This window comes from Vulpes vulpes, chromosome 1 (assembly GCF_048418805.1).
Source record: "Vulpes vulpes isolate BD-2025 chromosome 1, VulVul3, whole genome shotgun sequence".
NCBI classification, from domain to species: domain Eukaryota; kingdom Metazoa; phylum Chordata; class Mammalia; order Carnivora; family Canidae; genus Vulpes; species Vulpes vulpes.
The window spans coordinates 124,337,495-124,354,483 of record NC_132780.1 but is presented as its reverse complement, the minus strand read 5'-3'; the positions used below and the strand labels follow the sequence as shown (position 1 = coordinate 124,354,483).

The following is a 16,989-nucleotide window of genomic DNA, read 5'->3' as shown; positions in this document are numbered from 1 at the left end:
GCTAGTTGGCCTGACAGCAGAGCTGGGTGGGAAACTCTGGTCTGAGCCTTCTGGAGACTCTCTCTAACCTTAGCACATTTTTCTCTTAGCTCCTTCCCCCTTCTCCCTCCCTCTTGCCCTCTCCTTCATCTGGCTGGCTCTAGGTTCAGCAGACATTGACCATGCTTGCATATTTAAGGGTTTACAGGAACGGGGTCCCTGGGTGGCTTAGTTGGTTAGGCTTCAACTCTTTTTTTTTTTTTTTTTAAGATTTTATTTATTATTCATGAAAGACAGAGAGAGAGGCAGAGACACAGGCAGAGGGAGAAGCAGGCTCCATGCAGGGAGCCCGACGTGGGACCCCGGGTCTCCAGGGTCACGCCCTGAGCTGAAGGTGGCGCTAAGCCGCTGAGCCACTCGGGCTGCCCGGGCTTTAACTCCAGATTTCAGCTCAGGTCCCGATCTTAGGGTCTTGGGAATCAGCCCCAAGTTGGGTTCCTTGCCGAGTGTGGAACCTTTTTGCGATACTCCCTCTCCCTCTGCCTCTCCCCCTGCTTGTGTGCACCTGCTCTCTCTAATAAAAATCTGGGGGGTGGGGGGGGAAGGTAACAGTAACTATATGTTTAACAGTAACTGGCTCTTCCCTAAGAGAGTTGGTTCGCCGCTGTATCTCACTGAACCCTCGCATTCCGATGAGGCACTCAGGTTAACCCCATTTTAGAGGTAGGAAAACCAAGTCACCTGCCCCCAGGTCTGCAGCTAGAGAAGGGTTCCCCTATTTCTTCGCCGCTGGAACCGAGCTGCACACGCACGGACTCCTCCTAACCCTGAAGGCGGGCGAGACTGGCTCCGAGGCCCAGAAGTGTGTCCTCCCGCGGGAGCGGCCCCACGCGGGCTCCCCGACGGCCACGTCCGAGGCCGGCGAGCGACCCGCTTTGTCCCGGGCCGGGCGGCGGGCGCCGGTGGGCGTGGCGGGGGCGGCCTCAGGTCCACTGCCCGAGCGCTCTGCAGGCGACATGCAAACGACATGCAAACGACATGCAAACGACATGCAAATGAGCGCGTGCGAGCCGCAGCCGGCGTCCGAGGGGGTCCGAGCGAGCTCCGCGCTCCCCGCCGCCGCGCTCGCCCTGCGGCCCGCCGCGCCCCGCGCCCCGCCCGCCCGCCCGGCGCCCCGCGAGCCCCGCCCCCGCCCCCGCCCCCGCCCCCGCCGAGCGCGGTGCCCCGGCTCCGCCGCCGCCTTCGCCGCGCCGGTGAGTGAGCGCGCCCCGCGCTTTTGTCCCGGCGCGGCCCCCGGGAGTCCCTCGGAGAGGGTGGGGGTCGGGGCGAGGGACCCCGGCTCCCCAGGTGGAGGGGAGGGGGGTGTAGGAGTGGGCGCGGGAGAGGGATGGGGATGGGGTGGTGGGGGAGGAGGGACGGGGTGGTTGGGGGGGACGGACGGGGGTGGTGGGGGGAGGGATGGGGATGAGGGGAGGGATGGGGATGGGAGGGACGGGGGTGGTGGTGGGGAGGGATGGGGATGGGGGTGGGGGGAGGGATGGGGGGGATGGGGTGGTGGGGGGAGGGATGGGGATGAGGGGAGGGATGGGGATGAGAGGGACGGGGGTGGTGGGGGGGAGGGATGGGGATGGGGGTGGGGGGGAGGGATGGGGTGGTGGGGGGGGAGGTATGGGGGGGATGGGGTGGTGGGGGGAGGGATGGGGATGAGGGGAGGGATGGGGATGGGGGGAGGGATGGGGATGGGAGGGACGGGGTGGTGGGGGGAGGGATGGGGATGGGGTGGGGGGGAGGGATGGGGTGGTGGGGGGGAGGGATGGGGGAGGGATGGGGATGGGGTGGTGGGGGGAGGGTGGGGATGGGGTGGGGGGGGGAGGGATGGGGCGGCTGGGGGAGGGCTGGGGGCGGCGCAAGGGAACGACCCCAGCGGCTCCACGCAGCCAGCACTTCTCTTTTGGGGACCTCAGGTGAGCCGGCTGTCCCGACGGGGTGCTCATCGCGGAAGCCCTCGAGGAAGACAGGTGGGCCCCCTCCCGGTCCGGTCCCGAGCCCTTCGCAGGAGGACTGAGCGCCGCGGGAAGGTCTTCCCAGCCCCTTCCCAGTCTGGAAGGTCCGCCCGCGGGGGGCGGGGGGGGGGGCGGCCACTGGGCCCCAGGGCGCCGTCGGGGGCCTTGCAGCTCCTTCCGCGGGCCCCTCCTCCCCTCCCTCTCCGCCCGCCGAGCTTCTGTGGTTGAGGGGTCCTCGCTCACCAAAAGTTTGGGGTAACGAATCCCCGGGATGCTTAGCTGCCTGCGGTTGAGGTGGAGACTGTTCCTTGGAACTTGTGGCTCCTAACACCCCTCAAGCCCCGGAGGACTGAGTTGTTAGGGGGGGCAATGTAGGGGGGAGGTGGAGTGATGGGGACAGGTTTTCTGCGAGGTGTCTGGTTGGGAGCAGCACCCTGTATATGATAACCTGAAGGAGAAAGACCCAGGCCTTGGGGGCTAGAGAGTGCAATTCAGGGAACTGCACTGGGGTGGGGGGTTACACTTGGGAAGTGGGCATGGTGCCCGCCTCAGGGCCGCTGTTTTTCACCATCCCTCCTCTCTCCAGGTACAAAGAGCAGATTATGTGCAATGTCCCCATCTCACCCCCAGCACCCCAGCCTTTAGGTGCCTGCCCTAGAGCGAAATCCCCCTTTGCAAGTGGGGCCATGGGTTCTTCCCTGGCTTAGTGGATTCCTTTATGTCAAAGTGAATAGCTTGTCAATAAATTATCTCCAAATGGGAGGGCTGGAGAGGACCATTTGGGGGAACCCTTGACACTTCAAAGCCTCAGATATCCACAATACAAGTCTCTGGGGGAACTGTAGGTGCTTCCCGTAACCTTGTTGGATCCCTAAAGGGCATTTTGAGTTCTAGCAAAATAAAGTTTTGGTTTTCATCACTTTCTTTTCCTGCTCTCTTTTTCTTTCCCTTAAATTCTTGACCTCCTTCCCTTCTCTCTTCTGTGAGTCTGACTTTGTCTCTTCCTCACACTGCAGGGACTGTGGAGGGTGATGCTGTGGCACCATAGTGCCCTAGGCCACCATAGTGTGTTCCCTCCCCGTGCCCAGAGTGAGGCTTCCCCCTTTGTCTCCCACCCTCAGTGGGCCAAGGGCCTTGAGCCCTGGGGAGTTGGCTCTAGGTGGGGAGTGACTGGACACTGGATGCTGATTGGGTAGTAGGTACTCTGGGGGACTCGTGCAAGACCCTTTTCACTGGGGTGTACATGTCTTTTCCCCATTTACTGATAATATGAAACAATGCTGGTCTTCACACGCCGCTAGGCGTCAGCCTGGAGAACCACCCTACAGTGGTGAGGGGTTTGTGCTGGTCCATCCTTTCTCATTTGGTATCTTTTGTGCAATAACTGGCTAACTGAGGGGGTTGCTGGCTGGGGCTTTGTAGTATTTCTTTGTGTGAGATTTGCTGACCCCCTCAGCAATAGACTGTTTGCCCCGGGGGATATGTACAGAGCACCCTAGACCCTTGGGAAGTCCCTGGTCTAACTGGTAAGGTCAGGGTCAGGTGGGTCCACCTGGTGCTGCCTGAAGCTTGGTAGACACACAAGTACATTCGCTGCAAGGCAGGGGCCCCTAGCTGGCAGTTCCGGGGGAGTCTGCTGGGAAGGCTTGTCAGAAGATGAAGCTGGTGGCAGATGATGCTAACTAAGGGGTCTTGCAGTGCCAAAGATGGGGGAGGAGTCTTGATCTTGGCTGTTTTTGTTTGTTTGTTTGTATGTTTGTTTGTTTGTTTTTGCCAGCCTCAAAGGAATAGATTATGAACACTGGGGTCATCATGTATTCAGTGTCTGCAAGACCCCTTGCCTTTCCCCCCAAAATATGAATCTGAAGTCTAAAACTACTTGGTTTTTTTTTTCTCTTTGCTTTTTAAAGAGGCTCAGAATGCAGGTAGGGATCCAGATAACCCACAAACATGTGGAGTTTTATTCAGTATCTCTCTGGGAACAGCACTTCTTGATATTCTGGAAATATACACCAAGGCCACTTGGAAGCCCAACTGTCCTTCCCCCAGTTCAAACCAACACGCGCAGGTTGGAAAATCGTTCATTTTTAAAAGCTTCCTACCTGTCGTTTCTGTAAATGTAGTAAAATTTAGAGAACAAGCCTTAGAAAGTGACTTTTCCCACAGAAGCCATAGTCTTTGCCAATCTTGACTATTGCGTCATCTTCCTCTGACCTATAGAGGGGACACCCAGAGAACCCTGGAGAGGACCATTTGCAGGGGAAATGTGCAGGTGGACACCTGGGTGGCATGTGGGCTCGCAATGAAGAAACCATCCAGAAGTAATCCAGAATGGGGACATCTCATGTGTCACTGGGATGGTTCCCCTGCCATGTGGCTTCTGCCCCTTTCCCTTCACTCCCCATCCTCTTGCCCCACAAGCACAGAAGGTGAATGTGCGGTGCCTGGGTGTGCGGAGCCAGCCACTCGCCTCTCCCACCTGCGCCATTCTGCAGATGAATGCCTAGCTCTCCGTCGAGTTTTGACTTCCTATTTTTCTGTTCATTTTAAGCCAAAATGGTAAGCAAGTGCAATTCTTACAATCTCAAGGTGAGGAGACCTCGGCGTTTGTCACTACACACCTGCTTACCTGCCCCGTAAGCGCCGCCTGGTGTGCCAGGGCCATAGCCCCTGTGAGATGAAAGCCAGGCCAGGGGGGCTGGGGCAGGCAGAGGGCCAGTAAGAACTGCTCCCTGTTTGCAGCTCTTGGGGATAAGGCTGCATTTCCAGATGCTCGCACCACCCTATTTTCATTGCCCTCCTGCCCACTGTCCCTTGGTGTCTGAGGGTGAATGCTCACAACGGGCACCCCACTAAGGAACTGTGGCAATATCTGTATAGATCCAACTTTTCGAATTCCCCACCACTGTCCCTATCCCCCCAGCGTTGGTACTTCTGTCCCCTTCCTCCCTTCCCCTCTTCTCCTCTTGGGTCCTGAGTGCAGAGCCCTCTGGACACAACAGCAATGAAGAGAGCTTTCCCTTTCTTTTATATCTGCCTCTTTACCCCCTTCTCCACTCTGGGCCCTCGGATCTGATGCTGATTTGTTAATCTAGGATCTTCATAGTCTTTTGGGAACCAAAAAACTACAGTTATGGGTTTTCATAGTTGAGGATGCTATTTATATATTTACTTACTTATTTTGTTTTCAGAGACTGAGATGTCAAGTACAGAGTAGCTCCTTCAGATTTCTGGCAGGAGGTAGCAGCACGAGGGTATTTTGTGATCTTTGGTTTTAAACTTGGGTTCAGAGCCCTCTGGCTCACTCGCTGGCTCTGGTTCTTGGGCATGGTATTTAGCCTCTGTGAGTGCCTTCAGTTTCCTCATCTGAGGACAAGGGTGGTTATAAAAATTAAATGAATGTATGAATATAAGAGGCACAGAAGAAGGAGTAACTATTACCATACGTAGAGTGGTGTTCTTTTTGTCTGTAGAATGACCTGTTCCTCAGCCAACAAACGTTAATTACAGACCTACCCTCCATCTGGCCCTGTGGAAGTTTATGAAACAAAGGTAGTACGCCCAAGAGACTTCGAGTCTATGTGGGGGGAAAGGCTAATATTTATGAAAAATTAGAAAACAGAGACTAGTTCTGTGCACAGACTCGGGAATTTAAGGGTGGCCAAATATTCAGAGCCAGAGTGAAAAGGCCTCAAAGATGAGGAGGAAGGAGGGTGGGCATGACTCCAGGGGTCAGGACCCCGAAGGGAGGCGGGTACTGACCAACAGAGGGGAAGGTGGGAACACTTGGCTCTAGTGTCCAAAAGCTCCAACTCCTCCTTTGTTGGACCCTGAAGCAACACCTTTGACCCTGCGGTGAGCTCTCAACCATGCAGGCCTGCTTGTTCTGAGATTTATTTGGGGGATGGTTTTCATTCCAGGCTTGTTTTTCCCTCTGCTGCCCAGAATATTCTTGGAAAAATTTTGTTTTAATTTTACACTGGATCAAAAATAATGAGAAGCAAATCCACAGCCAGACCCATGGAAGACTTTTGGGTTGCCAGGGCTTTATGTTCTTTTCTCATGCTTCATTTATTGTAGCTCATTTCCTGGTTCTGGAATGGCAGGCATTAGGGCTGGAGGAGACCGGTCCACCTGACACCTGCATCATACTGAGGCCAAGCAATTGGGTGGCGGAAGCGGAAGCAGCCAGAGTTCTTATCACCCTACTCCAATGGTGATGGGTGATGAGGTAGGAGGGCCTGACCCAGGCCAGAGGTTAGATGCAATTTGGTTCCATCATCTCCACCTGGTTCTCCAGGGGCTGGAAGGCTGCCTTCTTTGGTCTAGGGCTTGCTAATGGGCTGAATTGAAATGCTCAGCGAAAAATTCTAAGGGACTTCCCACTGCTGTTCTGCAAGAGGGCACTTTCTACTCCTCTACCCACCTTTGGCGGTTACCTCTTCTTCGTGGTTAGGTATAACCATCCTAATTTCTCTCCTGAACTTTATGCATGTTTCCAGCTGAGTGCTAAGACTAGTCATAGAACCCGCCTACGGTGGACCTAGCCCTACCCTTGCCCATTATCCAGGGTAAGTTCCCATTCGATGCATCCATATTAGGGTCAGCAGAGCGACCATTTCTGTAGCCACTTGGTTGCTAACCTTGTGGAAATGAATGTATAAATGGAGAGGTCAGAGTGCTTGGAGAAACACAGCGCTCACCCTGTGCCTCTCACTGCTACCAGAAGCTTCTGTCTTCACAGTAGGCATGGTGTAATTAATGCAACCGCTACTAACTTTACCCCATCGCCTTCCAACCAGTGGTGTTTCAGGGAGTTCTTAGACCTTTTGTTGTGATGGGACAGCCACGTAGGGCTCCTGCTGGTCACAGATGAGAGGACTTCAGCAGCTCAGTCCCTCCTCCGGTGGGCTCTCTGGTTATCCTAGGCAGAGGATCCCTTGGTTTTACTTGGGTATTGCTATTGCTCCTAACCAGGCCTTTGCTAGTGCTTAGAGTATTACCAGAGCCTCTCTGTGGCACAAATACATCTTACACTTGGTAATTTTGTTAATCTTTTTTTTTTAAGATTATATTTATTCATGAGAGAGAGTGGGGGGGAGAGAAAATATGAGCAGAGGGAGAAGCAGACTCCCTGCTGAGCAGGGAGCCCAATGTGGGACTGGATCCCAGGACCCCAGGATCATGACCTGAGCAGAAGGCAGACACTTAACGGACTGAGCCACCCAGGCGCCCCGACTTTGTCAAAGTCCAGCCTGACTGCCTCACTCCACCTTCAGAAACCTTTGGTGGAAAAAAAAAATTAAAAAAAAAAAAAAAAGAAAGGAAGAAAAGAAACCTTCAGCGGGTCCCTGCTTCTCACAGGACAACCTTACCCTGAAAATCAAGGGCCTCTATAATCTGACCCCCACACCAGAGAGATCCTTTCACTTATTGTCCTTGAACCTAATGTATACACTTTCCTCCTGAGTTTATCTTCTCCTGGAATATTCTTCACTCGGCTCTTTGACTAACACGTCCTTCTATCCTTAAACATTTATTCAGGGAATTAATTAAATTCCCAATACCTGTCAGGCACTGCCCCAACATGGAGGCTGGCTCTGACCTCTTCAGCTTCAAATTCTTTTCCTCGTTCAAACTTCTGTAGCAATGAGTTCCTGCAAAATTCTTTTGGTGGTGACAGATCGTTTATTATTTTGGAATGTTTTTTTAATCTTTTATTTATTTATTTTTTTATGGTAAAAGTTTAGATCTATAACTCCATTGAAAAAACTTCAAAGGAAGGACATGCCTAATGCCTCTATTTTCTCCTGGTGTTGGTTCCAGAACTAGCTGATAACAAAGTCCCAGTGGGAGCCTTGTTAGTAAAATAATTTGTGCCTCCCGTGTAGCCAGCCCAGATTACCTGGGTGGGGTCAGGGAATCTCTGTTTTTCCAGAGCTCCCCAGCTGTTTCTTGTGTCAACCAGATTTGGGATTCCATTTTGGTGGATTTTTCATTATGCGATTATTTCTGTGATTTGTGTATGAGGAAGGATTGTTAAAATTAACAGAAACCAACGCTAGCTAATGAGGAAGAGAAAGGTAATCTCTGTGTGGTGAAAGATGACCCTGCATATTTTCTTGATTCCAAGTTACTTTATTTTTATTTATTTATTTATTTTTAAGATTTTATTTATTTATTTATTCATGAGAGACAGACAGAGAGAGAGAGAGAGAGAGAGAGAGAGAGAGAGGCAGAGACACAGGCAGAGGGAGAAGCAGGCTCCATGCAGGGAGCTCAATGTGGGACTCGATCCTGAGTCTCCAGGATCAGGCCCCGGGCCAAAGGCGGCTCCAAACCTCTGAGCCACCTGGGGATCCCCCAAGTTACTTTAGGCTGTAAGATTCATATCACTCTATAGTTTCTTAGGAATAAAGCATTTCCTTTAATATACACAATTTTAGAAAATTTTCTAAATTACAGTATGCCTTTATTCATAAAATTATATGCCGCTTTCCTCATCATTATTGCAATCAAAATACTGAGATCCTTCTGAATTGTGTTTGTCTATGACAGTTACACATGTTTTCAAAACAAAATACTGTTTTTTCCTAATTTGTGCTCTTGAGTTTTGAATGTTCACTCTGCCTTGAATTCCTGGGATAAGTTCTTAGGTAAATGTTTCATCATGATGTATATGTATAATTAAAAAAAAGTACCCCGTTAGGCTTCGATTTTCTAATATCTTATTGGGTTTTATTGCATTATGGTGAGAACCATAATTATTGTCTTTGCTGTCCTTGGCCAGTTTTGTATGTGACCCTGATTCTGACATCTTAAGCCCTTTTAGGGTTAACAATAATTCCGAGGGAAGTTAAATAATACCAGAGTTTTATCTATGTTTCCTTTAGGTCAAACTTATAGTTCGGGTTTTTCTAGAAGTAAATAATGTTGCTAAAAGTCAAATATCTTCTGAAAGTTAACCAGAAGCTTTGAAAAAATTATTGTTCAGTGCCCAACTGATCATGTGTTGCACATGAGTCAGTAATACCAAATTTTCCTAGCTTTGAAAAGTCTATATTCTGATAAATTTGGCAGTTCTTGCTGCCATTTGATTCCATTGCTTGACAAGTGGCGGGCGTTGTTTTAGATTCACAATAACTTTTCTTTTCAATGCTGCCTCATGATGGAATCTTTTTTTTTTTATGGAATCTTTTTTAGACACTTTTTTTTCTTTCTCACTTTAAAAAAATTGAGGTATAATTTACATGCAATAAAACCCACCTATTTTATTTTAGTATACAGTTACGAGTTTTGACAGCATATATAGTCCTATAAGCACCACCACAATCAAGATGCAGGATTCGATTTCCCAGAAGATTGCCTGATGTACTTTGTAGTCAGGTCTTCCTCTCCTAAAAGACCTTAGGAGCCACTGACCTGTTTTCTATCTCTATGGTTTTGCCTTTTTTCGGGAATGTCATGTAAATGGAGTCATATGATATGCAGCCTTTTTAGTTTGCCTTTTTTAACTTAGCACCACGTGTCTGAGGTTCATCCACACCGTTGGGTGTTCGGTAAGGTTGCCCCTTTTTGTTGAGTTTTATTTCATTGTGTGGATGTACCACAAGGTATTTATTCACCAACTGAAGGACATTTGAGTTGTTTCCAGTCTGGGGTGATAATGAATAAATCACTATAAATATTAGCATACAGGTTTTTATGTGAACATAGATTTTCATTTTATTGCTGGTAGTACGTACGGTAAGTGTATTACAATAACATATCAAGCTGTTTTGCAAAGTGGCTGTACCATTATGCATTCCCATTAGCAATGTTCAGGGGTTATAGTTTTCCACATCCTTGTCAGCACTTAGTATTTGTCAGATTTAAACATTTTAGATATTCTAATACGTGTAGCCTTATCATTGTGGTTTTAATTTGCATTGCCTTAATGACTAATGATGTCGAGCATCTTTGTTATTTGCCTTGTTTGCTATCTATATATCTTCTTTGGTGAAGTATCTGTTTAAACCTTTTGCCTGGGTTTTGTTGGATTGTTTCCTCATGGTTGAGACTTGAGACCTATATCTATATTTCTTTTATATTCTGAACATGAGTCTTTAATCAGGTACCAGTTTGGCAAATATTTTCTGACTGTCTACGGCTTGTCTTTTCACTCTCTTAACAGTGACTATTATTGCAGAGCAGATTTTAATTTTAATGAGTCTAACATCAATTTTTATTTTTATTTATTTTTATTATTATTTTTTTAACATCAGTTTTTAAAGATGTATTCTTTTGGCATTGTATCTGAGATCTGTTTACCTAATACAAGGTCATTAAGATTTTCTCCAATACTTTAAGTTTTTATTTTAATTTCAGTTAGGTAACATGCATTGTTATATTAGTTTCAGGTGTACAGTATAGTGATTTGACAATTCTATGCATCACCCGGTGCTCATCGTGACAAGTGCACTGCTTCATCCCCATTACCTATATCAGCCATCCCCCCATTCTCCTCCCCTCTGGTAACCATCAGTTTGTTCTCTATAGTTAAGTGTCTGTTTCTTGGTTTGTCTCTCTCTCTTTTCCCTTTGTTTTGTTTCTTAAATTCCACATATGAGTGAAATCATATGGTATTTATTTATTTTTCTGACTGATTTATTTTCTTTAGTGTTATATTCTCTAGCTTCATACATGTTGTTGCAAATGGCAAGATTTCATTCTTTTTTATGGCTGAATAATATTCCATTGTATATATACCATGTCTTCTTTATCCATTCATCAATCAATGGTCATTTGAGCTACTTCCATATCTTGGCTATTGTAAACAATGCTGCCATCAACATAGGGGTGCATGTATCCCTTTGACTTAGTGTTTTTGTGTTTCTTGGGTAAATACCCAGTAGTGTGATTACTGGATCATAAGGTAATTCTATTTTTAGCTTTTTGAGGAACCTTTATGCTGTTTTCCACAGTGACTGCACCAGTTTGCTTTCCTACCAGCTGTGCACAAGTGTTCCTTTTTCTTCACATCCTCACCTTTGCCTGTTATTTCTTGTGTTGTTGATTTTAGCCATCCTGACAGGCGTGAGGTGATCCCTCGTTGTAGTTTTGATTTGCATTTCCCTGATGACGAGTGATGTTGAGTATCTTTTTATGTGTCTTTTGGCCATCTGGATGTCTTCTTTGGAGAAATATCTGTTGATGTCCTCTGGACATTTTAAAATTTGTTTTCTGGGTGTTTAGTTTTATAAATTCTTTATATATCTTGCATACTAACCCTTTATTGAATATATCATTTGCAGATGTCTTCTCACATTCTGCAGGTTGCCTTTTAGTTTTATTGATTGTTTTCTTCACTGTGCAGAAACTTTTTATTTTGATGAAGTCCCAATAGTTTATTTTTGCCTTTGTTTCCCTTACTTCAGGAGAGATATCTATTTAGAAGTTGCTATGGCTGATGTCAAAGAAGTTATTGCCTGTGCTCTGTTCTAGGATTTTTATGGTTTCACATCTAACATTTAGGTTTTTAATCCATTTTGAATTTATTCTTGTGTATGAGAAAGAAAATGGTTCAGTTTCTTTCTTTTGTTTGTTGCTGTCCAGTTTTCCTAACACCTTTTGTTTTTGTATTTGTTTTTTTTTTCTAACACCTTTTGTTGAAAAGACTTTTTTCCATTGCATATTCTTTCCTGCTTTGTTGAAGATTAGGTGACCATATAGTTGTGGGTCCATTTCTGGGTTTTCTATTCTCTTGCGTTGATATTTGTGTCTATTTTGGTGCTAGGAACATACTGTTTTGATTACTACAACTTTGCAATGTAACTTTAAGTCCAAAATTGTGATGCCTCCAGTTTTTTCTTTTTCTTTTTAAAAATATTTTATTCATGAGAGACAGAGAGGCAGAGACACAGGCGGAGGGAGAAGCAGGCTCCATGTAGGGATCCCGGGACCACGCCCTGAGCCAAAGGCAGATGCTCAACCATTGAGTAACCCAGGTGTCCCTGCTTTTCTTTTTCAAGATTGCTTTGGCTATTTGTGGTCTTGTGTTCTATACACATTTTAGGATTGTTTTTTCTAGTTCAGTGAAAAATGCTGCTGGGATTTTGATAGGGATTGCATTAAATATGTAATTCCTTTGGGTAGTATAGACATTTTAACAATATTTGTTCTTCCAATCCACGAGAATGGGATGTGTTTCCATTTCTTTGTGTCCTCTTGAATTTCTTTCATCAGCGTTTTACAGTTTTCAGAGTACAAGTCTTTCACCTCTTTAAGTTTAGTCCTGGATATTTTATTGGTTTTGGTGAAATTGTAAATAGAATTCGTTTCTTAATTTCTTTTGCTGCTTCATTATTGGTGTATAGAAATGCAGTACCTTTCTGTGCGTTGATTTTGTATCCTGCAGCTTTACTGAATTCATTTATTAGTTCTAGCAAATTTTTTTAGAGTCTTTAGGGTTTCCTGTATATATATATATTTTTGTATCATGTCATCTGCAAATAGTGAAAGTTTTACTTCTTCCTTACTGATTTGGATACCTTTTATTTCTTTGTGTTGTCTGATTGCTGTGGCTTGGACTTCCAGTCCTATATTGAATAGAAGTGGTGAGAGTGGACATCCTTGTTTTGTTCTTGACATTAGGGGGAAGTTCTCAGTTTTTCCCCATTAGGGATGATGTTAGCTGTGGATTTTTCATATATGGCCTTTATTATGTTAAGGTATGTTTTCTCTAAACCTACTTCTTGAGGGCTTTTATTGTGAATGGCTGTTGTACTTTGTCAAATACCTTTTCTGTGTCCATTGAAATGTTCATGTTTCTTATCTTTCTCCTATTGATATGATGTATCATGTTGATTGATTTGTGAATATTGAACCACCCTTGCATCCCCAGAATAAATTGCACTTGATTGTGGTGAATGATTATTTTAATGCATTATGGAATTCAATTTGCTAGTATTTTGTTGAGGATTTTTGCATCTATGTTCATGAAAGATATTGTCTTGAAGTTTCCCATTTTTGTGGTGTCTTTATCAGGTTTTGATATCAGACTAATGCAGGCCTCATAGGATGAATTTTCCTTCCTCTTCCGTTTTTTTTAGAATAGTTTGAGAAGAATAGATATTTACTCTTCTTTAAATGTCTGTTAGAATTCTCCTATGAAGCCATCTGGCCTTAGACTTTTGTTTGTTTGAAGTTTTTTGATTACTGATTCAATTTCTTTGTTGGTTATCAGTCTGCTCAAATTTTCTATTTCTTCCTGTTTCAGTTTTGGTAGTTTATATGTTTCTAGGACTTTTTCCATTTCTTATTACTTGTCCAATTTGTTGGCGTATAATTTTTCATAATATTCTCTTATAAGTGTTTATAGTTCTTTGATGTTGGCTGTTTTTTCTCCTCTCTGATTTTTTATTTTATTTATTTGAGTTCTTTCTCTTTTTCTTGTTAAGTCTGGCTGGAGATTTATCAATTTTATAGTTTTTTTTTAAAGATTTCATTTATTTATTCATGTGAGAGAGAGAGAGAGAGAGAGAGAGAGAGGCAGAGACACAGGCAGAGGGAGAAGCAGGCTCCATGCAATGAGCCCGATGTGGGACTCGATCCCGGGTCTCCAGGATCACACCCTGGGCTGCAGGCGGCACTAAACCGCTGCGCCACTGGGGCCACCCCAATTTTATAGATTTTTTTGAAAGAACCAGCTCCTGGTTTCACTGATCTGTTCTATTGTTTTTGTAGTTTCTATATCATTGATTTCTGCTCTAATCTTTATAAATTATTTCCTTCCTTCTGCTGGTATTAGGTTTGTTTATTGTTCTATTTCTAGCTCCTTTAGGTGTAAGGTTAGGTTGTTTATTTGAGATTTTTCTTGCTTCTTGAGGAAGTCCTGTATTGCTTTATACTTCCCTCTTGGAACTGCTTTTGCTAACATCCTAAAGGTCTTGAACCATTGTGTCCATTTCATTTCCATGGTTTCTGTGTACTTTTTAGTTTTTTCTTTTATTTCCTGGTTGTTTCATTCATTGTATAGAAGCATGTTATTTAGTTTCCATATATGTGTGGTCTTTCCAAATTTTTTCTTGTGATTGACTTCAAGTTTCATAGCATTGTGGTCAGAAAAGATGCATGGTATGACTTTGATCTTCTTGAATTTGTTGAGGCTTGTTTTGTGAGCTAATACATCTTCTATTCTGGAGAATGTCCCATGTGTACTTGAAAAGAATGTATATTCTTCTGTTTTAGGATGGGATGTTCTGGATATATATGTTAAATCCCCATATTTTAGTGTGTCGTTCAATGCCATTGTTTCCTTGTTAATTTTCCCTTTAAATAATCTGTCCATTGACATAAGTAGTATGTTAAAGTCCCCTACTATTATTGTGTTATTGTCAATGAGTTCCTTTATGTTTATTATTGTTTTATATGATTGAGTGCTCCCAAGTTGAGAGGCATATTTACAATTGTTATACCTTCTTGTTGGATTGTCTCTCTCTCTTTTTTTTTTAAAAGATTTTATTTATTTATTCATTCAATCCCTGGACCCCAGGATCACAACCTGAGCCAAAGGCAGATGCTCAACTACTGAGCCACCCAGGTGCCCAAGTGGGTCTTGTTTTTTTTTTTTTTTTTTAGGGTCTTGTTTTTTAACCCATTCTGTCACCCTGTCTTTTGATTGGGGCATTTAGTTCATTTACGTTCAAAGTAATTATTGAAGTATACATATATGTATATGCTCATATTATTTATTTTGTGATTGTTTCTGAAGATTTTCTCTGATCCTTTCTTGTCTTTCTATCTTTCATGTTTTTCTGATTTTCTTTACCGATATATTTGGATTTCTTTCTCTTTATTCTCTGCATATCTATTAGTGGTTCTTGCTAGATGGTTACAATTAGGTTTGTATATAACATTTTTTGCATACCACAATCTATGTTAAGTTGATGGTTGTTTAGGTTTGAAACCATCCTATACTCCTTTCTTTCCCATGTTTTAGGTACATGTTCTTATATTTTATGTTCTTTTATTTTGTGAGTTCTTTGACTTTTTACAGAAATATTCATTTTTTACTAGTTTTGTGTTTTCTTACATTTACACTGTCACTTTTGGTTTCTCCTTTCCACTCAGTGAGTCCCCTTTAATATTTCTTGCAGGGCTCTTTTAATGGTCATAAACTCCTTTAATTTTTATTTGGCTAGGAAGTTCTTTATCTCTCCTATTCTGAATGATAGCTTTTTTGGGTGGAATATTCTTGGCTGCAGATTCTTCTCATTCATCACATTGAATATATCCTGCCCCTCCTCTCTGGCTTGTGAAGTTTCTGCTGAAAAATATCTTGCTATCCATATGGGTTTTCCCTTGTAAGTTGCTGCCTTCTTTTGTGTTGTTGCCTTAAACATTTTTTCTTTATAATTATATTTTGTCAGTTTAATTACAACTTGTCTTGGTGTGGATCTTCTTTTGTTGATTTTGATGGGAATTCTCTCTGCCTCCTGGATCTGGATATCTGTTTCCTTCCTGAAATTAGAAAAATTTCCAGGGACACCTGGGTGGCTCAGTGGTTGAGTCTGCCTTCGGCTCAGGTCGTGATCCCGGGATCCAGGATAAAGTCCCACATCGGGCTCCCTACAGGGAGCCTGCTTCTCCCTCTGCCTATGTCTCTGCCTCTCTCTGTGTGTCTCTCATAAATAAATAAATAGGGATCCCTGGGTGGCGCAGCGGTTTGGCGCCTGCCTTTGGCCCAGGGCGCGATCCTGGAGACTCGGGATCGAATCCCACGTCAGGCTCCCGGTGCATGGAGCCTGCTTCTCCCTCTGCCTGTGTCTCTGCCTCTCTCTCTCTCTTACTGTGTGCCTATCATAAATAAAAAAAATAAATAAATAAATAAATAAATAAATAAATAAATAAAATTTTTTTAAAAAAGAGAAAAATTTCCAGCTAGTATTTTTCCAAATAAATTTTCTGCCCCCTTTCTCTCTCTTCTTCTTCTGGGACTCTTATAATACGAGTTACTGTGTTTGATGGAGTAACTCAGTTCTCTAAGTCTACTCTCATTTTGCATAATTCTTTTCTCTCTTGTTCAGCTTGGTTACTTTCCATTACTCTGTCCTCTAGGTCACTAATTTGTTCCTCTGTTTTTTCCATCCCACTGTTCATTTCATCTAGCGTGTTTCTCATTTTATTTGTCAAGTCCTTTATCTCTGCTATGTTACTCCTTATCTCTGTGTTAAGGAAGGGCCGCACTCCTGTCTTCCTGTCTTTTCTCAAGTCAGTGAGTATCTTTATGATTATTGCTCTAAATTCTCTATCAGGCATATTACTTATATCTGTTTCCCATAGATCTTGTGTATGACCTTGTCCTATTCTTTCACTGGGATTAGTTTCTCTGTCTTCTCATTTTGTCTAAGGCTCAGTGTCTGGTTCCATATATTAGGAAAATCAGCTTTGTCTTCTGTTCTCCAGCGTAAGACCTTATGAAGAAGAAGTCCTGTAGTGCCCTGCTGTGTAGTGTCCCCTGTTCCCCAGGGCTTGGCACTTTCAGAAACATCTCCAATATGTGTGGCATATACTCTGCTCTTTTGTCTTGGCTGCCTCATTTTTCATCCTTCAGGCCAGTCCTCTGCAGAGGCTCTCTTTGCCTATTGTGGACAGTCCCTGCCTGAATATGGCACACTTTAAGTAGGTGTGTTCTGGTCAGTGTTTGAAATGAGACCTGTCCCCACTGCCACTGGAAGCAAGGCTCTGTAAAACTCCTGCATCAGAAGACATAGTGTGGGCAGGTGTTTGGGCAGGTCTTTTGGGGGAGGGTGCCCACTGTGCTGGTACTGAGGCAAGGGTGACTGGGAAAGGTGGTTCTTCTAGACTGTGGGAGAGAGAGACGGGACTTGGCATAACAAGTTAGGTAGTGAGTGTCAGTGCTGCACTGGTTCCTGCAGCTGGCTCTGTGTTTTTGCTGAGGGGTGGGGCAGGGAAATGGTGTCAGCCAGTTCCTTTGTTCCCACAGGGGTCTCTCTGAATGCTGCCT

General features: G+C 44.6%; 1 protein-coding gene across 3 annotated transcripts in view; it reads left to right on the top strand.

Annotated features, from left to right (window-relative positions):
* Window positions 1-1,188: 1,188 nt before the first annotated feature.
* MYLK (myosin light chain kinase) overlaps window positions 1,189-16,989 on the top strand; it is a 268,280-nt gene continuing 252,479 nt past the window's right edge. For 2 of the 3 annotated variants that reach the window (XM_072725225.1, XM_072725216.1), the window contains exons 1-2: window positions 1,189-1,232; window positions 1,944-1,997. The gene's annotated coding sequence lies outside the window, so the exon portion shown is untranslated. Of the gene's footprint in view, window positions 1,293-1,943; window positions 1,998-16,989 lie in introns of all 3 variants that reach the window. The other variant, XM_072725226.1, reaches the window with a different exon arrangement.